The 27,492-nt window shown below is 37.6% G+C and overlaps 1 long non-coding RNA gene across 3 annotated transcripts; it reads left to right on the forward strand.

Moving 5' to 3' along the window:
* The first annotated feature begins 608 nt into the window (after positions 1-608).
* LOC122553905 (uncharacterized) lies at positions 609-12,206 on the forward strand. 3 transcript variants are annotated; one of them, XR_006312869.2, is made up of 6 exons: positions 629-676; positions 1,033-1,069; positions 2,578-2,637; positions 5,222-5,297; positions 6,967-7,029; positions 8,011-12,206. It is a non-coding gene; the product is annotated as an uncharacterized LOC122553905 (long non-coding RNA). The 3 variants fall into 3 exon arrangements; XR_006312868.2 differs by lacking the exon at positions 2,578-2,637 and having other exon boundaries at positions 609-676; XR_006312870.2 differs by lacking the exon at positions 2,578-2,637 and having other exon boundaries at positions 621-676; positions 1,036-1,069.
* Positions 12,207-27,492: the final 15,286 nt, after the last annotated feature.

A 27,492-nucleotide genomic window follows, 5' to 3' on the forward strand; every position in this document is an offset into this window, starting at 1 on the left:
ATTTACTGCATCCCCATTAACCAGCTTGTTGGTTACATTCTAAAATAACCCCAGCAGGTATGTCAAGCACAACCTGCCCACCATGAAACCGTGCTGACATGGTGAATTCATCTTTGTTTTTCCAAGTGTTCAGTTCACACTACATCTTTCCCAGATCAATGATGACACCTTATTATATATGGCTGTGGGAAATAAGAAATGTAGTTTTCAGCAGGCGATATAGAAATGTAATTGTTGTTAGTGCTAGTAATTTCTGTAGATGGGGAGGGGTGAGACATTATACAAACGGTCATGGAATTATTCTAGCATGTAGTATACTTAAGGCTAAGAATTTAATGAATATAGGGGGTGTTTTAAAGAAGTAGTTTATAAAGAAAATAGTTTTAAGCTAGGAAATAACTATGGAGTGTTGAAGCTGACCACAATAAAGCTTATAGTAACAAGACAAAGAATGCAGTCATCCAGGAACGGCTTGGTACAGAGATAAGGGAATTGAAAACAAGTGAGGTAACCGACTTGTGATAGGACCAATGGGAAAAGGGAGGCGTGAGCCTGCAAAACACAAACTGTAGAAAAACTGATATCTTTGCACTCTTTGCCAGGCGAGCGGGGTGCCTGGACTTGCAAGTTTGTAATAAATTGTCCTTGTTTCCATGGCTTTGTCTCCAGCTGATTTGTAAGTGAGTTTTGTTTCTAACAAGGCCGAGGATGCTAATCGTAACATGTATTGAAATGAATCAAATCCTGATTATAGGAATGATTACTGATAGTTTACCAGTCCAAAACTTATGATAAAAATGTAATTGTGGCTCATTACATTGTGAACAGATCCGTATTAAACGAAGTTACCTGTTTATCGAGACAATATTGAAACAAATACCTTGTCAAATGCTGTGGACTGCATTTTTCTGTGAAAAGTTCCTTATTTTCTTTATAATTCTGCCTCAAATGTCTCAATATTGATGATATGAAAAATTGCATGAATTAAATATAATGCATAATTTGTTCTTATTGTATACTATATTTCTCCAGAAGAAAAGGAGAGAAACCAAGCATACAATTCTTGAAGGTATGAGAATTTTGAATAACAAACCATTTCTGATCAATGTTCACTGACTGTCTAACGTCTTTCCAAACCATCATGCCAGAATTTTCATTCTCAGTTGACCGATGTTAAGAAATATCTAGTTAACCATAAAGCAAACCTGTTTGGAAATATTGAATCATTTACTTTGCTAGAGTTCTAAACTAACTTGCCAATGTATTGTCATTCCAAAAATCACACAGTAATTCAGTTTAGGTTTTGTAACAAACACCGTCAAATTCAGATTTTAATTTAATCCATTTTTACTTAGTGCCAATATCACAAAGAATAATAGTTCTCTTATTCAAGATCAACACAACCACAAACTAACTAATCATTCCCCATCCAACACTCACAGATAATATCTGTTCCCTTCTCATTTGAATGTCCACAGAAATCATTGGATTAATATTCAGTCTTACATATTAAACATCTGATTGTTTTACACTCCAATAAATACTGTTCATTTTTACATATCATGGGCAGCTATGTGCAATTTCTAATCATTTTAAGTTTGCTATGAAACGTTTTTATGATTAACTGTTGCTTATATTTAAGAATTCATAATTGACCAAATCCAGTATATCCAGCTTTAAGTGTGAAATTAAGACTCAGTGACGTAAACGTATTGAACTGTACACATACCAATGGTAGCGAATGGTGATTTTTATTTTCATACTTGAGTCATAGTTGATTTTATTTTGTGGGCATGGCCTGCTTCCATCTGGAACAGACTGGTCCATGTTGGCTCATACAAAATGCCTGACAATCAAAAAGAGGCAGACTACCTTAGAACTAAAATACAAAGTGTCAGAGGGATGATAAACATGACGAACAGTTTGTTCCAGCATTTCATTAAAAACTACCAATGGACCTATTCCAACGCCAGGACTTTAGCATTCCAGACAGTTTTTGATAAGAGCATGCCGGCATACAGACAAATGACCAATCCTGATCTTCATAAATGAAAGGATAACTGTCCTAGTAAATGAATAAACAGCAGCTGCAGGGTGCATGCCAGTTAACTCACGAAGCAGCTATTATGACAACAGAAGAGTTCGTTTGCCAGAAATAGTTATTATTTCAAAGTTACCCAGAACATTAAACAAAGGTTCTAATTACTGATTCTTGAGAATAATAGGTAATTTGCAACAAAAGTTAGATACATGTAACCAATGCCTATTAAAAAGCATTATAGAAAAGCATTTTGACTTAGACGTGAAGTTAACTAGTTTTAGGAATTGGCTTCAAGGTATGATGTTCACTGCCCATTAATTATAAAGTCCTGACAGTAAGAGTAGCTGTATAATTTTACACGGTATAACTAACTTTATAACACAAGTCATATTACTAATCTTATAGCAAGTAAATTAAAACTAACTGTCTTTTGCATTTCTTTGTACATATATAATTAGGGCAGTGAAAAATATGAGGAGTAATTGATTTTGATAAAATGAAAAAAACGAATAACAGAATTCACAATGTCCCTACAGATAAGGCATCCCTAAAGGCCCGAGGGAGTGCAGCAATAACATTGGAATGCGAATGAAAAGGTGCATGCAAAGATCCCAAGGCCAGGAGATTGTACTACCTGTTCACCAACATGAGATGATAGGAATCCATGAGCATGCACATCTGAGATTATGTTCTGGATTAGTGGTGCTGGAAGAGCACAGCAGTTCAGGCAGCATCCAAGGAGCTTCGAAAGCGACTTTTCAGGAAAAAACCCTACATCGGGAATAAAGGCAGTGAGCCTGAAGCGTGGAGAGATAAGCTAGAAGAGGGTGGGGGGGGGGGGGGTGGAGAAAGTAGCATCGAGTACAATGGGTGAGTGTGGGAGGGGATGAAGGTGATAGGTCAGGGAGGAGAGGGTGGAGTGGATAGGTGGAAAAGCAGATAGACAGGTAGGACAAGTCAGACAAGTCATGGGGAAAGTGCTGAGCTGGAAGTTTCGAACTAGGGTGAGGTGGGGGAAGGGGAAATGAGGAAACTGTTGAAGTCCACATTGTTGCCCTGGGGTTGAAGTGTTCCGTGGTGTAGGATGAGGCGTTCTTCCTCCAGGCGTCTGTTGGTGAGGGAGCGGTGGTGAAGAAGGCCCAGGACCTCCATGTCCTCGGCAGCGTGGGAGGGGGAGTTGAAATGTTGGGCCACGAGGCGGTGTAGTTGATTGGTGCGGGTGTCTGGAGATGTTCCATAAAGCGCTCTGCTAGGAGGCGCCCAGTCTCCCCAATGTAGAGGAGACCGCATCGGTAGCAACGGATACAATAAATGATATTAGTGGATGTGTAGGTAAAACTTTGATGGATGTGGAAGGCTCCTTTAGGGCCTTGGATAGAGGTGAGGGAGGAGGTGTGGGCGCAGGTTTTACAGTTCCTGCAATGGCAGGGGAATGTGCCAGGATGGGAGGGTGGGTTACAGGGGGGCGTGGACCTGACCAGGTAGTCACAGAGGGAACGGTCTTTGCGGAAGGCGGAAAGGGGTGGGGAGGGAAATATATTCCGGCTGGTGGGATCTGTTTTGAGGTGGAAGAAATGTCGGCGGATGATTTGGTTTATGCAAAGTTTGATAGGGTGGAAGGTGAGCACCAGGGGCATTCTGTCCTTGATACGGTTGGAGGGGTGCGGTCTGAGGGCGGAGGTACGGGATGTGGACAAGATGCATTGGAGGGCATCTTTAACCACGTGGGAAGGGAAATTGCGGTCTCTGAAGAAGGTAGCCATCTGGAGTGTTCTGTGGTGGAACTGGTCCTCCTGGGAGCAGATACGGCGGATGCGGAGGAATTAGGAATACAGGATGGTATTTTTGCAAGAGGTAGGGTGGAAAGAGGTGTAATCCAGGTAGCTGTGGGAGTCTGTGGGTTTGTAAAAAATGTCAGTGTCAAGTCGGTCGTCATTAATGGAGACGGAGAGGTCCAGGAAGGGGAGGGAGGTGTCAGAGATGGTCCAGGTAAATTTAAGGTCAGGGTGGAATGTGTTGGTGAAGTTGATGAATTGCTCAACCTCCTCCATGCCGGTTCTGACCATCTCTGACCGCCCCGTGGCCCAACATTTCAAATCCACCTCCCACTCTGTCGAGGACATGGAGGCCCTGGGCCACCTTCACCACCGCTCCCTCACCACCAGACGCTTGGAGGAAAAACGCCTCATCTTCCGCCTCGGAACACTTCAACCCTAGGGCTCAATGTGGACTTCAACAGTTTCCTCATTTCCCCTTCCCCCACCTCACCCTAGTTCCAAACTGCCAGCTCAGCACTGTCCCCATGACTTGTCCGGACTTGCCCTACCTGCCTATCTCCTTTTTCACCTATCCACTCCACCGTCTCCTCCCTGACCTATCACCTTCATCCCCTCCCCCACTCACCCATTGTACTCTATGCTACATTCTCCCCACCCCCACCCTCCTCTAGCTTATCTCTCCACGCTTCAGGCTCACTGCCTTTATTCCTGGTGTAGGGTTTTTGCCTGAAACGTCGATTTCGAAGCTGCTTAGATGCTGCCTAAACTGCTGTGCTCTTCCAGCACCACTAATCCAGAATATGGTTTCCAGCATCTGCAGTTATTGTTTTTATCTCATCTGAGATTATGTGTTTGGTCTGGGTGCCTGCATGAGGAGGGAAGGGCTTTAACCACATTGCATATGGCCATCGTAATACAGCAAGTTCATAAAAATGTTGCTTTTTACTGTACACTTTTCAGTGTGTCATGGATCTCCCTTCTGAGAGTGGCCTCGGGTGATGATCCCTTCATTAACTCCTTGCTGCATGAGTAAACATCTTTCACTTGCCTGAGCTCTGCCTGTCTCCTGAGTCTTCATTCCCTGTCAGGGGAAAACACTCCCACAGCTATGATTGAATTTCAATTCAATACAAACATTTATACAAACATGATTACATTCAGAGCGATATTATTTTCATGATAAATTTGCTTCACATTTGCTTTTTTTGGTGTACAAGAAAACAATGGGTGTATATCCATTTCTTCTGTAGATCAACTGACACTAAATTTTAAATTATTGTAAAGCATACAATGGGGGAAACGGGAACTAGTCTTCAGCTCAAATGTCACATTAAATGATTGTTTCCTTTTTTTCAAATCATGTGCCTTCCAAAATGATTTTTTATTTTCATTTCATTTTAAGAAAAAATTGCTTGGAGATGTTGACAATTTTCCTTTACCTTCCATGTTCGTTGTTAATGTTCAATAATCGCAAAATTGTGAGTATTCCTTTCCGCACCAAATGTCATTGATTCTATCTTATGTTCACAGTAATATTACTTTCATGTGTCAGGTGCATCAGTCAAGGAGAAATAGGCCTGAATCGGTTACTCTTTGGAGGATCAGTGTGCATTAGTTGGGCCGAAGGACCTGTTCCAAACTGGAGGGAATCTAATCTAATCTAATCTAATTCTGAAATAAATGTCAAAACATTTATTGTGATTAAAGTTGCATGAATAAAATTAACATGTGTCTTCAAGAAAACTGCAGGAAGAAAGCATATAACTCTTGCATTGCCTGCGTTTTTGAACAAAATCATTTTTTCAATTGTTGCTGTATGATTTCTGTCAAATCATACAGCTAAATTTTATAATTTAATTTTCAGTTTCTTGATCTTACTGAATATCCAATCAGCATCAGAGCAAATTGCTTTCAAAATATTAAGTCAATTTATCTGTCAAGATTCTAGAAACAATGATCAATTGTAATAATATACAGCAATTTAATTTAGACTTTGTTAAAAATGCGGTTTTTAAATTTCATTCATTATTTCTTATTGTCAATGCTACAATATTAATATCTGTTTGTTCAGGCCAATGCAAACACAAAAAGCCAATAACATCCCTTACAAAATTCTTTGTAAATATCTGATATTTGCTCATTTGAAAGATCACAGTAATCTCCGACTTTGAAATTCAGAGAGTTCCAATTATTTTCCCTGCAATATTACTCTTCATTTCTACACATTACACAGTCTAATATCAAGATGAGATATCTCATTACTGTCAAATTCACGAATATAAGTTATAAAATCCCTTTGTTGCTAATACCTTATATCGAATAATTGTTCAATCCAGTAAGGGGTATAAATGTGGAATTATGCTTCCATACAATGAATAATGCAAGGACTTTGCAATGTACAATCTCGCAATCATTGTGAATATTGTATTTATCTTAAACTTGGAAACATTATTGAATTGATTTGATTATAATTTATTTCGATGCTGACATTTCCTGTGTATCCAATCACACTATCAGTAGATGGTTTGGAGGTATCACTGTTCATTCCAATAATCATAGTATCTGCTATATACATTCTTCTGGTCAGGAATAGCAAGATATATCTAATTCCCAGGAATAGCAAGATATATACCTCAATCAATATTCCTGGGAAAATATTTGAGAATGTTGCAGTCATAAAGCTGAAACATATGAAGTTATGATAGTCACTAATTTTCTCTTGTTCTATAGATCTTAGTTCAAACAACACATAGAACTTTATGTTTCAGTGTTATAAATATGAGAAAAGATCAATTACTACTTCAGTAAAATAAACAATTGACACTTGCTATTATTCATCAATTTTTATTTATTAATCGGTTTATGAATTGTGTGAGATTTGTTTAGCTTTCCAGTCACCTAATTATGTTGAATGTGACATTGAAATGCTGTGAAAATATTAGGATGTGTTCATTTGAGAGTTGAATTTGCATATCTCTCACTTATCCAAATTATTGCATGATGGTTCAAGAATGTTTCACTCAGCAATTCTAGTAAGTTTCAAAAATTGTCTGATTTTAAATCAGATCTTTCACACCCAATTATCAATCTGTTCCTAATTCATGTAAATCTCTCAATTTTATCGAAACCAACGTTCGCACTAAACAGTACACAGAAAGCAACACAAAGGCTTTCATCACCATCTGATTACTGTTCAGAAGAATAACCTGAGTAAGTACCTTTTTGCTCCTGAAACCAATGACAACAGTAAGCATTTGTTTACTATTCCATGCAACAAGTCCAATTGATATCTTTTATTTCAGTTCAGTAGTTAAAGATGATTTATGTTGCTTAAAACAATACTTCTACATTATCACGGATATTGATTGGAACAAAACTTTGATATTCTAAAAATCTTTAAGTCTACTTATTTTAAATTTATGTGCAAGAGAAATTTCAAATTACAACAATTTTTGTTGTATAATTCAACAAACATAAATTTTGAATTTGTGAAAGTCCTCCATTTTTGCAAAATGGAAGTAGTCTTCAGTTTATATAACACATTAAATGACTGTTTTGTTTATCACATCATGCGCATTGGAAAATGATTATTAGTTTCGTTTCGTTGTAAGAAAAGAACTGCTTTGTACATGTTGAATTATTTGTCTTTTCTATTTCAACATTATTCATCATTGTACAATACAATTATTATAATTACTTTATATACCAAATGTCATTGACTGCATCATTTGCTCGCTTTCGTTATCTATTAATTTTCTTCCAAATTTTGACACAAATGTCTGAACACTGACCATAATATTAATCATATAAATTAAGATACCATGAGGAAAACATTAGACGGACATTCATAATTCTTGTATTACCTGTGTTTTTGAGTCAGAAAAGAAAAAAACTTGTTCTATCATCACTGAATGGCTCATTTTTTTTCTTTAATCCATAAAGCCATATTTTGTTTCTCAGTTTACCGATCTTAATAAACATCCAATCGACATCACAGCAAAGTGCTTTTGAAATATTGAATCATTTTAATTGCTCAAAATACAACATTAATTATCAAGTCATTGTCATGACAATAATTGTACAATTGTTTAAGAAAGTTTTTTGAACAAGCAAAGTGAGATACACATTTTAATTAAAGCAATTCTTTCTGAGAACCAATACTGCACTATGAAATTGCGTTTTCTTTTACAGGTCAAGTATCACACAATGGATCCAAGAACTTCCCATTCAACATTCATTGTAAATGTCTGATGTTTGCTTAATTGAATGATCACCGTAATCACAGGCTTTGAATTTAGAGACCTGCAATTACTTTTCACTGCAATAATTCCTGTTTGTTTCCTCATATTCATCAGTCACATAGCAAAACAAGATTTCTCATTATTCCTAAATTCATTGATCGAATTTTACAATTCAGTTGTTGCTCATACCTAATAATTTTTCAGTCCAGTATATGTTGCAAATGTGGAATTACGGCTCTTTACATGAATAACTAAATATATTGTAGCATATAATCTCTCAATCATTGTTAATATCAATTCTTATTTTGCCCGTGGAAGCATAGTTGAATGCATTTAAATATATTTCAGTTCGATGCGAACATTTATTGTGTTTATATTGACATCAGATTTAAATGTTTTTCATGCAACAAAATAATTTAAAATTTCCTGCGTTTTGTTAAGTCAAATGAAAAAGAATTAACACCTCTATTATTTCATTGAACAATGACAGTACATTTTTATTTCTTCGAAGTTGAGCATTTTTGCAAGGAAGGGATGTTGCCTTCAGCTGAATACATGCATTGAATGACGAATTCACAGAATCTGCTGTTATTCTCTTCAAGTTCCCAAAAAAGAAATTCACTAATTCTGCTGGTTCTAAATTCCTGGAAAGTATTTGAGAATGTTGTGGTCATAAAGATGAAGAAGTATTTGTACTGAATTTTTATTTTTAATTGGAAAAAGCTTAATTCAAATATTCCAGGCACATAAATCGCTATTCTGCAGTGTTACAAAGATTAAAAGCAAGTCAATTTCTTTGGCAGTAAAATAAACAAATGTCACTTCCCATTATTCATTAGACAGTTAAATCCCAAATTTGTTATTAAACAATGCAATTCATCTAAATATTGTTGTGTCCTTTGCTCAAATTAATTTTCTAATTATTGTCATTCATGATTTGTCAGGTATTTGCTTTTTTTTGTTTTCATTCATCTATTCATATTGAATTTAAGATTAATATGCTTTGTCAATATCACAGACTGTTCATTTGAAATTTGACTTTGCACATCTCTCACTTCTCTCACTTCTTGCATGGGGCTCGGTATTGAGAACAGTGGATCAGTGGTTAGCACTCTTGCCTTACAATTTGGGTTCAATTCCAGCCTTGGCCACCTGTTTGTGTGGCGTTTGCATGTTCTCCCTGCGTCGATGTGACTTTGCTCTGGCTTTCTCCCACAATCCAAAGATGTGCAGGTTAGCTGAATTGGCCATGCTAAATTGTACGTTGTGTTCAGGTATGTGTAGTTAGGCGCATTAGTGAGGGGTAAATGAAAGTAATCTGACAGCTGAATGGTTCAGAGTGGATAATTCTTTGGAAAGTCAGTGAGGATTTGTTGGGCCAAATGGCCTGTTTCCACACAGAGGTATTCCATAAACTTAGAATTGTGTTTTGCTTATCAAAATTAACAATTAAAAAAAGTTCCGTTTAAAACTTATCTTTAACACCCAATTGTTAATCTTGTAAAATATCTCAAAGTTACTGAAATGAATGCTCAAACAAAACACTGCACATAAAGACTCACAAAGGTCTTCATGAACACTAATTATTGTTCAGTAGAATGATCACGGTAACTATTGGATGGTTCCTGAGATCATTCACCACTATCACAGTCAGGATTGGGTTCATCATTCCCTCTGATAAATGCAATAGTTGTCCTCTGGTATTACAGTTCAATAATTATATACAATGTTGGTTATCCAAAGCAACAGTTATTCTTTATTATGAATGGCCAAGGATTCTAACCGCCAGAGATGTTCGTTCTTATTTGATGCGTGTTTTCAAATAGTGTTTTCACTATAAATATTGCAAAAAAAGTGTCAATTTGGTCTTGTTCAACTGCGGATGCTAAAAATTTCAATTCATGTTCATTAAAAATATTTGGAGAAAGTGACGCAAGCCAAAGCTGAAGGTCAGAGTCGAGAGTGTGGCTTTGGAAAAGGCCAGGCACATTCAAACAGCAGGAGTATCGAGCTTTCGGGCATTATGCCATCATCAGAAAAGATTCCTGATGAAGGGAGAATGCCCAAAACGTCGATTCTGCTTCTCCTCGAATGCTGCCTAATCTGCTGTGCTTTTCCAGCATCACGCTCTTGACATTAGACATATTTGTCTGAATATTCAGAGAAAACATTAAAAGTTGCCTCTGTAAATTTAATTTACTGTGCTTTCTATTTACAGAATTTCTCATGTTAATTGCCCCTCTTTTTCTTCTTAAATCTGATACAAATCTCAAAATGCAGAACATGTTACAATTTACATGAATTACAAATTAGCATGCTCGACAAGAAGACCAATGGAAGGCGATATAGAATGCTTGAACAGCCTACACATTTGAATGAAAAATCAATTCCTTCCAAAAAATACTCTGCACGTCTGTATCTTTCCTTCAATTCAAGAATCCTGCAAATAGCTTATAATTGTCAGTTGATCTCTCTGGATGAGTACCTAATGCATGTCAATGTAAACTGCTGAACAATATTAAATTGTATTATTTGTTAAACTGCAAACATTAATTATTAATTCATTATTATAACAATAAGTGAACCACATTGTATCTGTCCGCTGAGGTCAAGTAGCCAGTGGCCCATACTTAACATTCGTATTATTACTATAGCTGGAGAAATCGGAGCTAAGAAATGTCAAACTAAAGCAAACAGTAGACAAAATAAATCAGCTTCAGAAAGCAGTGGAATGTCCGGTCAAAGAGGACACAAAAGTTCGGGAGATCCAGTTTAAACCAGCCCAAGAGCTGTGTATTGGCGAGGTGGAAGCAGACTTCCTGGCAACTTGACTTGCAACCATTGCCTGAGCTGGGAATGACAAGTGAAGGGTGTTTATTGCTGAATTATCGCAGCAAACATCACGCTGTCACCAGATCCAAAGATATGCTAGAGATACCTCCTTATAGTTCATGCATTATATCTTTCACAACCCAAAAATCACACTTAATTACTTATCACCGAGAATGCTTATAGTAACATATATCGAAATGAAAGGCAAGTTTTCTCGCAGGTTTTCAGTCCAATCATCACGACAAAAGTGTAATCACGGCTCAGTACATCAGTAGCTGCAAACATTTCAATCAGATCCCCATTAACTTTATTCATCTGCTTTTATAAAGACAATATTGAAATCACTTCCTCTATACATGCTGCTGACAATATTTTTCTATGATCCCATGTTCTTTATCTACGCAATTTCTTCATAATTCTGACGGAAATTTGTAAATATGGATGAGATGAAAATAACGTGAATTTATATATCATATTTCTTCAGATGAAAAGCAGAAGCAGGAAGTACAGAAATCTTGAATATCCTAGAATTTTGAATGATGAAACAATTCTAATCAATAATCAGTGAATGTCTCATATTTTCCCCACAAATCATGCCAGCATTTTAATTCTCAGTTCATTGATCGAAATAAATATCTAGTCAACATCAGAGCAAAGCTGTTTGGAAATTTTTGAATCATTTACTTCGCCAGACTTCTAAAATTAACTATCAATTCATTGTCACCCCGGTAATTCAGCTTTGGTTTTGTAGCAAACATCGTGAGATTCACATTTTAAATTAATCCATTATCTCTTCGCGCCAATGCTAGAATGGAAAATTGACCTTTTTATCCAGATCAACACACCCACAAACCAACCAATGATTTCCCATCCAACATTCACAGCATATATTTGATCATTTGCTATTTGATTTTTCACAAAAAAATCATTGGATTAATATTCGGCTTTATTAGCTAAGACACTTCATATTGTTTTGCATTCGAAAAAATTCTGTTCATGTCTATAAATTACGGACAGCAACATGAGATTTCTAAAGATTTTTAAGTTTGCAAGGAACTGTTCATAAGACTAATGTTGCTTATATCTAATATTTAATCATTGTTTAGATTCAATATATCGAGCTCTATATGTGGAATTATGGATCAGTGACGTAAACATATTGCAACGTCCCATTTCCCAACAATAGTGAATGCTGACTTGTATTTTAATAGTGGTATCCTACTTGATATGCTTTGATTAAATTTTAATGTAATACAAACATTTATTGTGATTCAAATGGTCTCATTCAGAGCGAAATATTTTTTTCATATTAAAAAAGTTTTAAGCTTGATTTTTATTGTGTGCAAGAAAACAATGGAGATACATCAATTTGCTGTTTAGTTAAACTAACGTGAAATTTTGAAATTTTGGAAATATTATAATGTGGGAAAAATAACTTGTCAGCTGGCATGACATATTAAATGATGTTTTGCCTTTTCAAATCATGAGCATTCCAAAATTATTTTTATTTTAATTTCTATATAAGAAAAATTGTTTTGAAGATGTGAGTTTTTTTTTCATTTTTATTCCAACATTAGTTGACAATGAACAAGAATCACACAATTGTCAGAATTCCCTTTTCAATCAAATGTCACTGACTGCATCTTTTGTTCAATGGAATACTCACTAGCACTGTCTAATTATTTTCTTCCCAATGCTGACACAAATGTCTAAACATTGATCATAATAAATACTATCATATTCATAATAAATTTACATATCTCTTCAAGAAATCCAGAGCAAGGAAAGATATAATGTTGTGTTCCCTGCATTTTTGAGTACAAACAATTTTGTTCAAATATAGCTGAATGACCTTTTTAAAATAAACAGCTAACTTCTGTATATTATTTATCACTACATCAATCTGAAGGAATAACCAATCAACATCGGATTAGAGCCCATTCAATATATTGAATTAATTTATCCATCAGGATTCTAACATTAATTATAAATTCATTGACATTGCAGTAATTATAAAAACGTTAAATTATTCATTGTGACAAGTGAACCTTTTTTGAACGTCATCCATTATTTCTCGGAGGCAATGCTGCAACATACATATCTGTTTATCATGGCAACGTACCCACAAAAGAACCAACGAATTCCATTCAAAACCTCATTGTAAATGTACGATTTTCACTCATTTGCAAGGTCACATTAATCTCAGCCTTATAAATTCAGAGAAAAGTATTCTTTATTTCTACATATTGCTCAGTCAAATACCTACCTCATTCATCTTATTTTTACTTACAGAATTTTAAAAATATATTTGTTGCTAATGCATAATTTATAATAATTGTTCAATCCAGCAAGGGGTATAAATGTGGAAATAAGGCTCCATGCAATAAGGAATGCAAAGACATTGTGTTGTATAATCTCTCAATCACTGTGAATACTGATTTTTATTTTGACAGTGGAATTATTGTTGAATTGATTTGATTATATTTACTTCAAAGCTAACTTTTATTGTGTTTATGATCACAACTGGGGATAACTTTACCTCATATGATAAACTATTTACATTAATGTCAATTTTTTTTCAAAGAAATATGCAAAAAAATCTACAAATTGTTTTTTTTTTCATTAAACAATGACAGTAAATTTTGATTTCTTGAAAATCTTACATTTTTGGAAAGAGACAAAGTTTTCCTCAGCTGAATAGTCACACTGAATGATCACTTCAATATTTTGAATGTGGTTGCAAAAACCTTTTCAACTTGCAATGTGTTGCTAAAGTTTTATTTTAAATTTTTATTTCATCAAATGACAAACTGCTTTGAACTTATCGTATTATTTCATTGATTATTATTTGTCAGTGTACATTAATAACACCACTATGTCAAATTGTCTTTCCATGAATTATCACAAATTTCATACTTAATTAATACATTTATTGTTTCATTCCAACATTCTGGTGAATTACTGTTGTTTTCAGTTCATTCCAAACAGAAGCAATCTAATTAATTCCCAAAACATTTATCATGCTAGTTTTCACTTGAGTAACTACAGTAAACATGTGGTTATTGTCCTGCTCTTCCTGGATAGGAATTTTATGAAGGATTCTTGTGGAGCTCTGGTAGTGTTTCCACTACTAGAGCAGAAAGCATGTTTTCAATTCACACTTCAACAGAGATTTGTCAGAGTAGCTCTGAATGTTGACTGAAAAATATCTAAGAACTAAGTGAACTGCTTTTCAATTCAATCCGATATTCATTCCAATGATCACAACATCTACTATTTATTTTCTTCATGTCTCTAATATATGTGTATACCAATTTCTGCTCATTCTAAATATTTGGGAATGTTGCTGCCTTCAAGATGAAATAGTCGATGTTATGATATTCATTGATTTTTTTTCTGATCCAAAGGGCATTTTTCTAATAATTTAAACACATAAAATCTTATGCTGCCGTGCAATAAATCTGAAAAATAAAATCAATTTCTTCTTCAGTGAAATAACCAAATGTCCCTTCCAGTTATTCACCAATTAGCTGATTTCCTACTTTTGTAACTAATTATTGTAATTTGTCTAATATTTTATACCCTTTGATCAGTGAATAATTCATTGTTGTTCAGTTTATGAATTATATGAAATTAGTTTTGACTTTTCCACTCACCTATTGATATTGAATTTCAGTTTTAAATGCTTTCAAAATATTGGAATGTGCTCATTTACAAGCTGACTTTGCATATCTCGCAATATCACTTATTGCATGATGTGTTTCACATAGCAATCCCGGTAAATATCAAGAATTGGTTAAGTTTAAATCAGATCTTTGACATACAAGTATCAGTCTGTTCCAAATGCACATTCACAGCATGAGGAGCTACAAAGATCTTCATGAACATCTAATGACTGTTCTGTAGAATGACCAAAGATTCTTCTTGTTCTTGTGTGTAATCACCACTGGCTTTGCATATCTCACAACAATCTAACTTATTGCATGATGGTTAATGTACATTTCACACAGCAACCCGCTCATAATTCAAATAAAATATCTCAATGTTATTGAAATCAATGCTTACACAAAACACTGCAAGTAAAGTGACACAACGGTATTTATGACTATCTAATTACCGCTCAGGAGAAAAAAATGAGCAGCTATTTTATTGTTACCAATGCAATCACCACACTAAGCATTTGGATATCAAATCCCCCAATAAATGTAGTGACTATCCTCTTATACTTAGGTTCAGGAAGTACACATGATACTTGGTGCTCAAAGCAAGAGTTATTCTTTTGTAAGAATGGCCAAGGATGCTAACAGCAAGAGCTGTTGTTAGTCCTGATATGTTACATCTTTTCAAACAGGTTTTCCATCCAAATATTGTAAAGGAAAGTATAAATTTGGCTTTATTCAACTGTGGATGCATACATTTTCAGTTCATGTCCATTAACAATATTTATCTGCTTATTCCGAGCAATCACTCAAAGTTGCCTCTTTAAATTTAATTTACTGTGCTTACCACTCACTGAAGTACTGATGTCAATTACTCCTTGTTTTCTCCTTGAACCTCAAAATACTGATTACAACACAAGTCAGATGAATATTTTCAACAAGAAAACCAATGGGAGGTGACATAGCATTCTTGAAAAGCCAATATATTTGAATGAAAAATCAATTCCTTTTAAAAAATGCTGTGATCTCTATCTTCTTACAATTCACAATCCTGCAACTAGATTGTAACTCTCAGTTTATCTATCTTAATGAACATCTAATAAATATTAGATTAAATTGTTGGAAAATGTATCACTGTACTTGTTTAATTGCAAACTTTAATAATCACAATTAATGAACCATATTTTAACTATCCATTGAGGTCATGTCACTAGTAACCCAAAATTGAACATTCTAAATTCACCTTCAGCCAGAGAAATCAGGCCTGACAGAAAATTGATCAAACTAAATCAACCAGCAGACAGGATCAACCAGCTGCATAAAACAATGGACACCCAACTCAAAGTGGTTGCAAAGGTTTGGGAGATTCAGTTACAACCAGCCCAAGAGTTGCATATTGGAGAGTTTGAAGCAGGTTTCCTGGCACCTTGACTTGCAGCCAGTGCCTGAGCACTAATACACCTCCATTGGGAATAACAACAGTGAAGGGCTTGTGTTTGTGCACCAATCCATTGGAAGATTTAAATGCAGTTCATGAGCATATTCAGAACTTTGCCACAAGATTATGAATCATTTTCCAAATCATGGGAAACAGTTGGAAGCTATTGAAATCAAATCACTCCTAATCACTACACATAAAACCGCACAATGGTCTTCAACGCCACCTAACTACTGTTCAGTGAAAAAATTCTTTCTAAGTACCTTATTGTTCTCAGCATGAATAGCCACAGAAAACATCGTGCTCTCACCAGATCCAAAGATGTGTAAGAGATACCTTCCGATAATTTACACACAGCATCTTTCCCAGACCAATAATCACAATTTATTACATATGGCTGAGGATGCTAATCATAACATGTTTGAGATGTAGAAAGTACTGAATGTAGGCAAGTTTACTGATGGGTTTCCAGTCTAAAAAGCATGATAAAAATCTAATTGTGGCCTAGTATATTATGAAAAGATGCCCATTAAACTTAATTATCTCTTTATTCAGAGACAATATTGAAAATAAATTATTTGATAAATGCTGTTGACTGTGTCTGATATCGATGTTCCTTATTGTGGGAAATAGAACCCACTCACTTCAATAATTTCAGTCCGAGACAAGATCTGGAGCAGCACTATCATTTATTATTCTTTTGCAAGAGTGGTGTCTATACGTTAGGCACCCCAAGTCCAATGAGCACATGACTTTTATATAATTCATTTCTCCTTTACTCCACCCCCATTTGTTCCATTGCTCCTCCCCTGTTTGCAACTCCCACTTCTCTGAGCCCGGCACCCATTATTCTTGTTTATCTCTTGCCTTATCCAGTCTTATGCATAACAAAGTATAACTTTTGCTTGGCCATTTCACCACATCCCGCTGTGGTCCATTGTTAGGGTATATCCTCCTTCATTATCATCTGCTTCCTTGCTTGTTAAAGTAACATTTCTTCTTCATCCACACTGAGCCTTATGATCATTTGATTGTGTTTTTTTTTTGTTGTTTTTACAGAAGCGGGAAACAGATGCTTGTAACTGTTTGTATTTGCATATCTAGCTTAACCTACATCCCTCTCCTCACCGCAACTTATCTACTGGTCTGTAACATCTACCATTGTTTGCAGGCACATTTCATTCTTGTATGCACATTTTAGCTAATGCAAAAACAATTATGTATTTCCTTCACATAGTTTTTATTCTTGTTAACTCAGCTCTTGGCTGAAACAATTATACACTGGTAAGAGTATATTTAACTTGCATAAGCAATTATGGTTGCAGAAGTAACACTGCTTTACTTATATCTCACAATTCTCCCCCCTTTTCTTTAATTATCATTTGTTATCTTCTGCATTTTTCTTATATGTCATTTTCAAATTGACAAGCATCTTTCCCGAAATTTCACTTATTTTTGGAAATCTCTCTGAGGTTACTTATTCCTTCATTGTTTAACAGGTGGAGCCCTTCTCTCCAATTGCTCTTTAGGGGCATCTGTTTCATTAAGGCTGTCTCAATCAGTCTCAATGACCGCTCAGAAACATGACAATGGCTACCAATACCCCGACTACTACTATCAGGGAAGTTAGGATAGAAACCACCACCCCCTTCCAAACCATGATTCAAGTCATCCCGTGAGAGATGTGTCTACTCCTGAATTCTCAGCCAGTTCCACTGCTAAGGTAGTCAATACCCTTAAGGCCCGAGTAATTGAACCATCAGGCACAGTGTTATTAGGAATAAATGTGCAACAGCTTCCTCCTAACATCACACACACACACACACACCCTATTTTTCCGCTAAAATTATATCAAGGGCCATTCTGTTTTCCCATTCCATCCTACCTGTCGCAACAAGCTGTTCTGATATTCCTTTAACCACATCTCATGCATCATTTCTAAATCGCTGTTGATTATAGAAAATGAAATTTATCTAATCCACATTTTTGTTAACTGTTATCCCCAAAAGAGAGCTGACTCAAAGCCTGCTGCAATCTGGTTGGAAGCCTTAAACTCATCAGGTACCCTCCTCTGCCCCCAGGGACTCCTATAGAATTGAGATAAATCCTGTCATCGAAAGAGGTGTCAAACAGTGATCTCTTACTCCTTCCCTTTTTTCTCCTTCTCTAATGCCAGGGTAAATGGAATTGCCAATAGTACAATTACATATCCCTCTCCAATCTGGAGGTAGGTTGGGTCCCAATATTTTGCCTCCACAGTACCATCACAGATCCGCTGGGGGAACCTTTTGTGCTGAGTAGTTCCCTCCCTTGTCTGTTTCGGTGACATTCTTAATATCTATACATAATTTCAGCTCCCCCAAATCTCTAGACCGATTTGTACCGCATCTACGCGCACACGACATGTGATTTCCGACTGCGGCTGAAAACATTGCGGGGGGGAGGTGGGCTTTTAAGTCTTTCGCCTCCAAGGGAGGGAAAATTAGAGATGGGGAGGTACACTTCCTATCATTCCATGCAGTCTTATCCTGATACAGGTCTATCGTACATTTCATGCCCTTCCTGTCTCGCTTCCACCCGAGCGGAAAGGGAACCACCTGGACCACTGGTCTACTGGAGGCACATGCATAGCAATTGCTTTTGTTCACACATTTTACAGTATATTTTACCCATTCAACACAGACATTTGCATCCCCGTACCCAGTGTCTATTTCGATGGTCTGTTTTAAGTCCTTTACCTCTATAATTTTTACTACTTTAAGATCATCAGCAAGAGGTGTAGTAAGGTTGTACCTTATTATCCAGTAGTTCTGCCCGTTTTCCCTGTCCTACGCTAATTCGAAAAGAACAGCCCGAGAAATCCTTCCCGTTTGTTTTCATTTCTATCACAAATGTTTCATTTAATTATACCTGATAGTTGCCCCCCTGCCCCCCCCCCCCCCCCTGCAGGGCGATATAGAAATGTAATTGTTGTAAGTGCTAGTGGAGTGTAACTTCTGTAGATGGGGGGTAAGACATTATACAAACGGTCATGGAATTCTTGTAGCATGTAGTATACTTAAGGCTAAGACTTTAATGAATATAGGGGGTCTTTTAAAGAAGTAGTTTTAAAGAAAATAGTTTTAAGCTAGGAAGTAACTGTGGAGTGTTGTAGCTGACCACAAAAGAATAAAGAATGCAGACATCCAGGAATGGCTTGGTACAGAGATAAGGGATTTGAAAAACAAGTGAGGTAACTGACTCGTGATAGGACCAATGGGAAAAGGGAGGCATAAGCCTGCAACACACCAACTGTATAAAAATGATTTTATGACTGATATCTTTGCACTCTTTGTCAGGCTAGCGGGGTGCCCGGACTTGCAAGTTTGTAATAAATTGTCCTTGTTTCCATGGCTTTGTCTCCGGCTGATTTGTATGTGAGTTTTATTTCTAACAATTTGGGGGCTCGTCTGGGATCCAAAATCTGACCGCTCGACACTCTTGGGACTACGGGGAAGTGCACCTCGCCGATTTCGGTGATCTCCGACTCCTTTATTTGCCATTTGCGGTTTGGGCGAGTACGATCCGGACTGGGGGACCCTGGAAACAAGGAGTGGTTTTCCAGTGACCATACGAGCTATAGTGTTTTACAGTGACCTTAAGAGCTGTAGCGGTTTTGCAGTGACCATAAGTGCTGCAGTGGTTTTACAGTGACCATAAGAGCTGTAGTGGTTTTACAGTGACCATAAGAGCTGTAGGGGTTTTGCAGTGACCATAAGAGCTGCAGTGGTTTTACAGTGACCATAAGAGCTGTTGGGGTTTAACAGTGACCATAAGAGCTGCAGTGGTTCTACAGTGACCATAAGAGCTGTTGGGGTTTTGCAGTGACCATAAGAGCTGCAGGGGATTCCTGCTCAGGTTAGGAGCCGGCTGCGACCAGGTAACTCTGTGCACAGACCAAGGTAAGAAATGTGATCTTTAAGTATTACCTTGGTGATCACAACTTTAAGTGGTCGGGGAACGTACGAGAAGTACGGGGGGAATTGGCGAGATCTAAATTAAAGCATATGTCAATGGAAAATAGCCCGTGTCAGAAGGGCTAATAGCTGAAGGGCTGCTGAGGGTGCACTTTGTAATTAACTTATGGCCAGACGTCTAGAAAAATAGTAAAAAGTTAGAAGACTTGTTGTGAGATACTGTGTGTGTGTGTGAGAGAGAGAGAGAGAGAGAGAGAAAGCTGTACAGCTAGTACAAACTTTAACCCTTTGTGATCCGGTTTGAATGCACATTTGTTTGCTGGTGATTGAATGTTAACAGTTGAAGTCTCAAAAAGCATATAATTGGTCAGATTAATCGGATGAGTATGGTGTCTAGTCAGGATCCTGAAGGGGGTATGGAAGAAGGTGACACCGGACCTCGTTAAGATTAATTAAATTTGCAATAATGGGAGGCACGGGAAATTGCCTGTGTAACGATCTATCTGTAAATAATGCTAAAGGAGAATATATTGCGCCCGACAGTCTTCGGGGAGAATGTTGGATAATTGGGAACACCACTCCCGGACGCGGGAGAAAGATAAGACTACAATGCTAAAATATTGTTGTTTCGTTTGGACTAGACAAAGTATTAAGGCGCCTGTTTTTTTTGGCCCAAGTATGGGTCCAATGAGGATTGGCTGTGTCAAGATTTTAATATCTATGTCAATCGAAAAGAACCTACAGCCAAAAAGAGTCCGATTATGTGGCTTGTTGGATAGGGAGTGCAGGAGTAAAATTATGGCCCATGAATACGGAGGAATTAGGGAAAGAACAAAAGAAAAGAATGAAAAAGGGAAGCCACAATGCGACCCCTTAATGTGTCTGCCGCCCCCTATATACTACTCCCCGGAATGAGCCTACAGCTCCCGAAGTAGAACCGAGTCCAGACATAGAAAGGGGAACGGACTCTGAACTAAAAGATGCGGAACATAGGGGGCTCAGAAACACTCGAGCCACTACACGTAAAGGCAGGGCAAAGATAATGTAAAATGTAAAATTATGTCCCTTAAGAGAGGCTCCGATTGGGGAAGGTACAATCGGATATGTAAATACTCCCTTAACTAGCAGTGAAGATAGGGTCTTTAAAATGGAAATGAAAAGTTTAACATAAATTCTCAAATATTGAGCCACATTGGAAAAATAATGAGAGAGACGATAGGGAGTCAATGTGAGATCTCAGAGAAATGGTAATATTAGGAATTAAAGAGGCAGTGCCTAGATCACAAAACTTTGTTAAGGCCTTTGAAGTACAACAAGAGAAGGATGAAACCCCTTCTGCATTTCTTCAAAGGCTCGAAGAGGCCACAAGGAATTCTTCAGGAATGGATCCCGATAGTCCGGTAGCACAGGGACTCTTAAAGGTCCAGTTTGTAGCTAAATCACGGCCGGACATACAAAAAAAATTACAGAAATTAGATAGATGGAGTGGAAGACAGATGGAAGAATTGTTACATGACGCACAGAAAGTGTATGTGAAAAGGGAAGACGAGAAGCAGAAACAGAAAGCCAAAATGATGGTGGTGGCAGTAGAAGCAATAACAAAAAGAAGAATGGGATCAAGGGATAACAGGAAAGATAGGGGAGGATACGAAAGACAAGGGTCAGATACCCGAGAAAGGAGGCAACAGGCAGGGTAGTATAATTGCGGGAAAGTAAGGCATTTTAAACGGGAATGCCTGGAATTAGCACGAGAAAGGGAAGCCGTTTCCCTAATGACCTTAGATGAAGATTAGAGGAGTCAGGGGTTCCTTCTTCTTGAGACCCACCAGGAACCCTTGGCAAATCTAAACGTGGGACCGAAAGCGGAGGAGACAATATCTTTGGTAGATACGGGAGCAGCCCGGTCATCCCTAAGTTTTAGACCTACTAGCGTTAAATTAACTAATCAAAGAATCAGGGTTTTTGGATTTTTAAAAAATGAAGCATTTGTAGTACCAATTTTTGAGCCAACTTTAATTAAGGGAAGTAGTGAAGAAATAACAGGACAGTTCTTATATATTCCTGACCTCGGGAGCAATTTACTGGGTAGAGATTTGATTATTAAATTAGGCCATAAACAGAGGTAGAAAATCGTAATGTGACTGTAAAAAATGCCATGTTAACACCGAGTGATGAAAAACAAATCCATCCTGAGGTATGGACAAAAGATGGTAATCCAGGTCGGTTAAATAAGGATTATGCTGAAACAAGAAAATAAGATAGTTCGTATAAAACAATACCCGAAATCCCTGAACGACCGCAGAGGACTACGACCAGTTATAGATTCGTTGATAAAAACTGGGTTATTGAAACCATGCATGTCACCCTTTTATACTCTGATATTGCCTGTCAGCAAACCAGATGGAACCTATCGACGGGTGCAGGATCTTAGAGCAGTAAATCAATTGGTTCGAACACGGCACCCGGTGGTACCCAATCCATTTACTTTGTTAGGTAAAATACCGTGTGACCATCGCTGGTTTAGTATGATAGATTTAAAAGATGCACTCTGGGCTTGTCCTCTCGCCACAGAAAGCCGTGACGTGTTTGTTTTTGAATGGGAGGATCCATACACGGGTAGAAAACAGCAGTTCCGCTGGACGGTACTTCCCCAGGGATTCACAGAATCACCTAATTTATTTGGACAAGTACTGGAGCAAGTCCTTGAACAATTTACAATACTCAAGGGGACGATACTGTGACAATATGTGGATGATCTACTTGTATCTGGACTAAAGAGAAATGAGGTGAGCGAGGCTACAAACAGACTGTTAGATTTCCTAGGGAAACAGAGTCTAAAGGTATCCAAGAATAAGTTACAATATGTAGATAAAGAGAGGTAAAATACTTATGACACCTCATCAGTGAAGGCACGAGGAGCATTAACCCCGAAAGGATTAAAGAAATAACTGAACTACCCCTACCGACCACCAAAAGAGAGTTATGGAAGTTCTTGGGGCTAGTGGGCTATTGTAGATTATGGATAGAAGCGTACGCCCAGAAAACAAAGGGGTTATATTACAAATTGGCAGAATCCGAACATGAAAAACTACAGGAATTAAAACGAAGCTTGATACAAGCTCCCGTGTTAGCCCTCCCTTCCCTTGAGAAACCCTTCCACGTTTTTGTGACAGTAAATAATGGAGCAGCAATAGGAGTGCTAACCCAGAAAACAGGAGGAAAGAAACAACCCATAGCCTTCCTGTCCAAAATTTTAGACCCTGTCTCGAGAGGTTGGCCTGAGTGCAGGCAGTCATGGCCACTGCCATTCTAGTAGATGAGAGCCACAAACTAATCTTCGGAGGAGCGCTTGTTGTTAGCACTCCCCATCAAGTCAGAACAGTATTAAATCAAAAGGCAGGAAGATGGTTGACGGACTCAAGAATTCTAAAATATGAAGCTATCCTTATGGAGAGAGACGGCATGGTGTTAACAACAGACGCTTGTTTGAATTCAGCGACCTTCATGTGGAAGGGAGAACGCCTAGACACGCAAGAAGTAGAACATGACTGTTCAGATATTATCGAGTATCAGACCAGAACAAGAGCAGAATTAAAAGATATTCCCCTACATGAAGGAGATAGGCTGTTTATAGACGGGTCGTCAAGCGTAGTACAAGGAAGAAGACATAATGGATATGCAGTAGTAGACGGTAGTGAAAACTGCACAGTTGAGGCTGACCGGTTACATAATACGTGGTCAGCCCAAACTTGCAAATTACATGCCTTAAACCAGGCCTTAAAGTGATAAGGAAATCGGGATGGTACAATTTACACTGACTGGTGGTACATACCTTCAGTAAAATGTGGCAAGAACATGGTCTAATCAATAGCCGGGGAAAGGAATTAATACACAAAGAGTTGATAGGACAAATGTTGAAAAGTTTGGAATGACTCCAAGAAATAGTTATTGTCCATGCACCTGGGCATCAGAAGGGGAACGCTCTAGAAGCAAGAGGAGAATTACCAACTGTAGAGTTCAATGATAAGTTTTTAAAAAATTTTATATTGTGGCGCTCGGGGTTTTTTTTTGTCTGTCCTTAGGAAGAAGGGTATGTTGACCCAGACACCTCCACTTGAGTTCGCCGTACATCGAATAGAGCCGGGTGAATGGGTCCTGATCAAAACCTGGAAAGATACCAAACTGCACCCAAGCTGGAAGGGACAGTCCCTAACCCTCCTGACTACTGAAATAGCCATTCGAACTGTTGAAAAAGGGTGGAGTCATCACACTCGTGTTAAGGGCCCAGTGGATGTTCCTTCCCCTTCTCCAGAGTGGCAAGCTAATCTAACAGACAATCCTTTGAAAATCAAGCTGAGTAAATAAAATGGACTGAGATAAGAGACTATTAAGTATTGGTTAAAAAAATTGTATCTCAAAACAATTGTAAGTGTTGCGTGGACTCACTCCTCCCTGGCATACAAAGGGTTAGGGAATAGACAGATAGGGTTGTGAGCAGAAATGAGTGGTCAGCTTTATATTGTTATGATAATATTGGCGCTATCTGCCAAGGTGGGTGGGAGAAATCTTTTACTGCATTATGTCAGAATTATGCTAAACTAAAAGGGCATACTGACTGTTGGGTATATGCGGAGATCCCACACCATGGGGAATCCGGATTTCCTCTCATGATAATACCACTTACCAAAGAAGAAGTGTACGACATACAACAATTTGACTCGGGCTCAAATGATACAAAATGGGAATTTGAGAGGGGTAATTATAACTCTGCGGGATGGTTCACTCGACCAGCCCCGAAAACCCTGACTGCTATCGATGGCCTTAAAGTCTCCCCACTGAAAGGAGCAGTAAATACCACTTGTTTCTATAATCAGAATGATACCGCACCCTTCCGATTTAGAAAATCATCTTGTGTCTACACCAGCCAAGCCACTGCCACGACCATTCCCCAAATATTAAACAGAATGTATTGGGTATGCGGCCTGAAGGCCTATCCATTTATTCCCGGAGAAAAATACATTTGTGTGACCGAATGTGTAACAATACATGCATGTTATGATGTTGATCAAGCAGTGTCTTAAAGCCAGAAGGCTGGAGTGGCTGCTGCTACCTTGCCTACATATTTCCCCATTTTGAGGCTGTTAGAGAGAGCCCCAAAAATACATCTGAATAAACAGGGAGGAAGGCGGGTAACCCGGAAAAGAACCGAAGGGGATCGCCTCCTCTGGACTTTGATACCTGTGTGTGGGACCGCTCGAGCTGGAGTAGAAATACAAAAGTTGGCAGCTACTCTGGAAGAGTTGGCCAATAATATTGCCGAGGAATTGGCCGAAACCCAATCCTAAGTGGCAGCCATAACAATCCGAAATGATTGCCACGAGATGAACGACCCTTCAGAACAGGATGGCTCTGGATTATATCCTAGCAGAGAAGGGTGCACTAATTGGAGAGGAATGTTGTACCTGAGGTCTCCTCTAACATTACTGATATCTCCAAACATGTGCGAAACAAAATCGCCAAGATTAGAGAGGCCAGTAATCGGTACCAGAACGAAAAAGAATGGAAATGGGGGAATTGGGGGGCGACTGGTTGGGGAACGTGCTTAGTCAATCTAGCTATCTATGGATTATTGATATTAGTGTGTCTGGTGGTAGGGTTCAATGTCCTAAAACGAATAATGAGCTGACTGATGACATCCCTTGGGGAAGGAACCCAAATAAATCATCAGATGCTTTTACTATCAGCAGGTGGTATGCAAAAAAGAGAAAGTCAAAGAATGCTTCTAGAGTTCGAGGGACGAACAACACAATTGTAAAATGTAAGATTGTGAACCTCATCGCCAAAAGGCGTAAGAGGGCAGAACATAAGGAAATGGATTAAAGGTGAATTAGTAAGTGCAGAAACTACAGATCTTTTTAAAAAGGGGGAATTGTGGGAAATAAGAAATGTAGTTTTCTGCAGGCTATATAGAAATATAATTGTTGTAAGTGCTAGTGGAGTGTAATTTCTGAATATGGGGGAGGGGTGAGACATTATACAAACGGTCATGGAATTCTTCTAGCATGTAATATACTTAAGGCTAAGACTTTAATGAATATAGGGGGTCTTTTAAAGAAGTAGTTTTAAAGAAAATAGTTTAAGCTAGGAAATAACTATGGAGTGTTGTAGCTGACCACAAAAGAAGAAGTAAGGGTATTTTCACAATAAAGTTTATAGTAACAAGACGAAGAATGCAGTCATCCATGGTCAGCCTGGTACCGAGATAAGGAAAGAGAAAAACAAGTGAAGTAGTTATCTTAAGTTTAGTCATAAGTAAAGGCCAAATAAGGGAATGAAATGAAATTAATGATTATGATAGGATAAGAATAGGGAAAGGGGCGGGGGACGGGGATGTGAGCCTGCAAAACACAAACTGTATAAAATGATTGCATAACTGATATCTTTGCTCTCTTTGCCAGGCTAGCGGAGTGTCTGGACTTGCAAATTTGTAATAAATGGCTTTGTCTCCGGCTGATTTATAAGTGAGTTTTGTTTTTAACATATAATAATTACGCAATACTTTAACTTAGGCTTTATAACAAGCACAATGTGCTTTTAATATCTTCCATATTTCTCAGTGTGAGTGCTACAATATTAAAACCTGTTTGATCAGGCCAATACATTCACAAAAGACCAATAATTGTCATTGCAACATCATTTGAAAGATCACAGTCTTCTCAGACATTGAATTCAGAGAACACCAGTTACTTTACACTGCAATATTTCTCTTCATTTCTGAACATTACTCAGTGGAACAGTAAGAGGAGATACCTCATTATTCTTAAATTCATTAATAAAAGTTTTCAAATCGATTTGTTGCCAATACCTAATAATTGTTCAATTCGGTAAGGGGTGTACATGTGGAACTATGTTTCCATATAATAACTAATGCAAGGACATTGCAATGTACAATATCTCAATCATTCTGAATATTGCTTTTCATTTTAAACTTGGAAACCCTTTTGAGTTGATTTGATTGGAAATCACTTCAATGTTAACATTTATTGTGTTTCTAATCACAATAACAGTTGAATATTTTTCATGTGCAAAATCATTTAAATCCCCATGAATTCTTTTGAAGTACACAAAAAAACGGTTGACATCTCTCTTATTTCATTAAACAATCACAGGAAATGGTGACTTTTTCGAAATCGTACGTTTTCGGAAAGAATGAAAGTTGTCTTCTGCTGAATAGGCACATTGACTGAACAATTCATCATTTTCTTCCAATTTACGTGTAGAGCAAAAACATTTTAATTTGCATTTCAGAAAATGAGAAACTTATGAACATATAGAATAATTGTATTCATTTTTATTTATAATGCACAGTAATCACACAATTCTGGGAGAAAGTGAGGACTGCAGATATTGGAGGTCAGAGCTGAAAATGTGTTGCTGGAAAAGCGCAGCAGGTCAGGCAACATCCAAGGAGCAGGAGAATCGACGTTTCGGGCATGAGTCCTTCTTCAGGAATGAGGAGAGTGTGCCAAGCAGGCTAAGATAAAAGG

This window comes from Chiloscyllium plagiosum, unplaced genomic scaffold, assembly GCF_037043375.1.
Source record: "Chiloscyllium plagiosum isolate Xiang-an unplaced genomic scaffold, Cpla_swu_hap1 HiC_scaffold_8, whole genome shotgun sequence".
NCBI lineage: Eukaryota > Metazoa > Chordata > Chondrichthyes > Orectolobiformes > Hemiscylliidae > Chiloscyllium > Chiloscyllium plagiosum.